Source organism: Nomascus leucogenys, chromosome 10, assembly GCF_006542625.1.
Source record: "Nomascus leucogenys isolate Asia chromosome 10, Asia_NLE_v1, whole genome shotgun sequence".
Classification (NCBI taxonomy): domain Eukaryota; kingdom Metazoa; phylum Chordata; class Mammalia; order Primates; family Hylobatidae; genus Nomascus; species Nomascus leucogenys.
Window position 1 is genome coordinate 28,373,402 of NC_044390.1, and position 4,039 is coordinate 28,377,440.

The following is a 4,039-nucleotide window of genomic DNA, read 5'->3' on the forward strand; positions in this document are numbered from 1 at the left end:
TTTTCCCGTGCCTGGGCAGCATAGTGTGCAGAAAGAAACTCTTCCAGTGGAGAAAAAAAGTGAAGTGAGCACCTGATTTTGTTGTGGATTCTGGCTCCAGACACACTACTGTGGCTGCAGTACCAGACCAGCACACACGGACCTAAGCTGGCCACCCTCCTAAGACACAGGCTCTAGACATGACCAGAGTCAGGTCAGCCCCTGCAAACACAGGCTCCAGGCTGGCTGCTGGCCTCCAAGTTCCCAATTCCCAGCAGATTTAGCCTCCAGGCCCACTCCTGTGCCAGGTTGGTACCCATGAACCCCAGCTCCAGGTCAGCCGCCATGACTCTGAGAGGTGACAACGTGCTGGCAGTCCTTACAGCCCTCGCTAGCTCTCAGCGCCTCCTCTGCCTGGCTCCCACTTTGGCGGCACTTGAGGAGCCCTTCAGCCCACCGCTGCACCGTGGGAACCCCTTTCTGGGCTGGCCAAGGCTGGAGGAGTCCGGGTGGGCGTGGGCTTGGCGGGCCCCGCACTTGGAGCAGCCAGCAGGCCCTGCCACCCCGGGCAATGAGGGGCTTAGCACCCGGGCCAGCAGCTGCGGAGGGTGTACTGGGTCCCCCAGCAGTGCCAGCCAACCAGTGCTGTGCTCGATTTCTCGCCGGGCCTTAGCTGCCTTCCTGCTGGGCAGGGCTCAGGACCTGCAGCCCTCCATGCCTGAGCCTCCCACCCACTCCGTGTGCTCCTGTGCCTCACGAGCGAGCCTCCCCAATGGGCGCCACCCCCTGCTCCACGGCACCCAGTCCCATCGACCACCCAAGGGCTGAGGAGTGCCGGCGCATGGCGCAGGACTGGCAGGCAGCTCCACCTGCAGCCCGGGTGCAGGATCCACTGGGTGAAGCCAGCTGGGCTCCTGAGTCTGGTGGAGATGTGGAGAACCTTTATGTCTAGCTCAGGGATCGTGAATACACCAATCAGCACCCTGTGTCTAGCTCAGGGTTTGTGAATGCACCAATTGACACTCTGTATCTAGCTACTCTGGTGGGGCCTTGGAGAACCTTTATGTCTAGCTCAGGGATTGTAAATACACCAATCGACACTCTGTACCTAGCTAATCTAGTGGGGACATGGAGAACCTTTGTGTCTAGCTCAGGAATTGTAAATGCACCAATCAGCACCCTGTCAAAACAGACCACTCCACTCTACCAATCAGCAGGATGTGGGTGGGGCCAGAGAAGAGAATAAAAGCAGGCTGCCACAGCCAGCAGTGGCAAGCCTCTGGGGTCCCCTTCCACACTGTGGAAGCTTTGTTGTTTCACTCTTTGCAATAAATCTTGCTATTGCTCACTCTTTGGGTCCACACTGCTTTTATGAGCTGTAACACTCACCGTGAAGGTCTGCAGCTTCACTCCTGAAGCCAGCGAGACCACGAGCCCACCGGGAAGAATGAACAACTCCAGACACGCAGCCTTAAGAGCTGTAACACTCACCGTGAAGGTCTGCAGCTTCACTCCTGAGCCAGCGAGACCACGAACCCACCAGAAGGAAGAAACTCCAAACACATCTGAACATCAGAAGGAACAAACTCCAGACGCGCCACCTTAAGAGCTGTAACACTCACCACGAGGGTCCGTGGCTTCATTCTTGAAGTCAGTGAGACCAAGAACCCACCAATTCCGGACACAACTCCAGTCACCAGACCAGCACACATGTACCTATGTTCCAGGCCAGCTCCTACAAATACAGGCTCTATCCCCACCCAGTAACCAGGAGCCACCGCAGCCCCACACTCCAGCAGACATATGGTTCGTATCTATCCCAGTAGACCCCGGTTCTAGGCTGGCTCTTGTGGCCCCAGAACACTGGTCTGCCCCTGCACACCCAACCTCTAGGCCTGTTCTAGTGCCAGGCAGTCACCTGTGGTCAGTAAACTACAAGAGAACACAGGTATACAAAAAAAAAAAAAAAAAAAATCAGAGACTGGGAGCAGTGGCTCACGCCTGTAATCCCAGCACCTTGGGAGAATGAGGCAGGTGGATCACCTGAGGTCAGGAGCTTGAGACCAGCGTGGCCAACATGGTGAAACCCCATCTCTACTAAAAGTACAAAAAATTAGCTGGGCGTGGTGGTGGGTGCCTGTAATCTCAGCTACCCAGGAGGCTGAGGCAGGAGAATTGCTTGAACCTGGTAGGTGGAGGTTGCAGAGAGCCAAGGTCGTGCCATTGCACTCCAGCCTGGGCAGAAAGAGTGAAACTCCATTTAAAAAAAAAATCAGGGGTGGGAAGCGCAGGGCAGGCTGGACAATGAGAGCATCCGCTGCCTCAGCCAATAAAGCTCTACTGGTTTTGAATCGCCATGCGTTTCCCGCCACTGGGGTCAGGTGTTGAGTTTTAGGTCGCGGGGCGGAGGGAAGAGCGGGCGGGAGGCACCGGCACCATATGCGGAGGGAAGGAGCTAAGAGTAGCCTCCGAGAAGCAGCGGAGCCAGCGACGACCCACCCAGCTGAGACGCCGCTGCTGCCGCGCCCCCATGGCGGCCGCCAAGGACAGTCATGAGGACCAGGATACTTCCACTGAGAATACAGTCGAGTACAACCATGACCCTCAGTTTGAGCCAATAGTTTCTCTTCCTGAGCAAGAAATTAAAACGCTGGAAGATGATGAAGAGGAACTTTTTAAAATGCGGGGCAAAACTGGTCTGATTTGCCTCAGAGAATGATCTCCCAGAATGGAAGGAGGGAGGCACTGGTGACGTCAAGCTCCTGAAGCACAAGGAGAAAGGGGCCATCCGCCTCCTCATGCAGAGGGACAAGACCCTGAATATCTGTGCCAACCACTGCATCATGCCAATGATGGAGCTGAAGCCCAACGCAGGTAGCGACCGTGCCTGGGTCTGGAACACCCATGCTGACTTCACCGACGAGTACCCCAAGCCAGAGCTGCTGGCCATCTGGTTCCTGAATGCTGAGAATGCACAGGAATTCAAAACAAAGTTTGAAGAATGCAGGAAAGAGATTGAAGAGAGAGAAAAGAAAGCAGGATCAGGCAAAAATGATCATGCCAAAAAAGTGGCAGTAAAGCTAGAAGCTCTCTAGGTGAAGGAGGAGACCAAGGAGGATGCTGAGGAGAAGCAATAAATTGTCTTATTTTATTTCCTTTTCCTCTCTTTCCTTTCCTTTGTTTTTTTTTTTTTTAATTTACCCTGCCCCTCTTTTTCGGTTTGTTTTTATTCTTTCATTTTTACAAGGGACGTTATATAAAGAACTGAATTCAACATTCAGGTTTTTTTTGTTTGTTTGTTTCTAAGTTTTTGCCCTATTGAAGACGACTTCAAAAAATCCATTCCCCAGTCATGAAAATGTACTGTGCTAACTTTCTTTTCCATAGTGGAAACCCTTATTTATAGTCATCAGAAATAGTGAATAAAAAACACATTTGGAACCTGGAAAAAAATTAAAAATAAAAATAAATCAGAAAAACAATATACAAACAAAATGAAAAGCTCAACAAGGAGTTCAAGCATAGAAATGATTTTTTAAAAGAACCGAACATAAATTCTAAAGCTAAAGAACCAGTGACCAAACTGAAAAATACCCTAGAAAACTTCAACAGCAGGCTCCATCAGGCAGAAGAATCAGTGAGCTTGAACATAGGCCATTTGAAGTAACCCAGAAAAACAAAAAGAAAAAAGAAATGAAAAGAATAAAGAAAGCCTACAGGACGTATGGGACATGATCAAGTGAACCAATATATGTATTGTGAAAGTCACAAAAGAGCAGAGAAAGAGTAAGGGGTAGAAGGCTAATTTAAACAAATAATGGCAGAAAAATCTCCAGATCTGGAGAGGGAAGTGAATATCTACATCCATGAAGCACAAAGAACCCTAAGTAAATTAAATTTGTATCTCGTTATAGAGATCTTCACTGAGACACATTATAATCAAATTGTCAAAAGTCAAAGACGAAGCATTTTTAAAGCAAAAAGATAAAAGCAACTCATTACATACAAAGGAACCTCTATATGGCTATCAGGGGATTTCTAAGCAGAAGCCTTGCAGGTC

The 4,039-nt window shown here is 50.2% G+C and overlaps 1 pseudogene across 1 annotated transcript; it reads left to right on the top strand.

Annotated features, from left to right (window-relative positions):
- The first annotated feature begins 2,379 nt into the window (after positions 1 to 2,379).
- Positions 2,380 to 3,116, top strand: LOC101177139 (annotated as a pseudogene). The gene has a single exon (XR_004032115.1). The product of XR_004032115.1 is annotated as a ran-specific GTPase-activating protein pseudogene (transcript).
- The last annotated feature ends 923 nt before the right edge of the window (positions 3,117 to 4,039 follow it).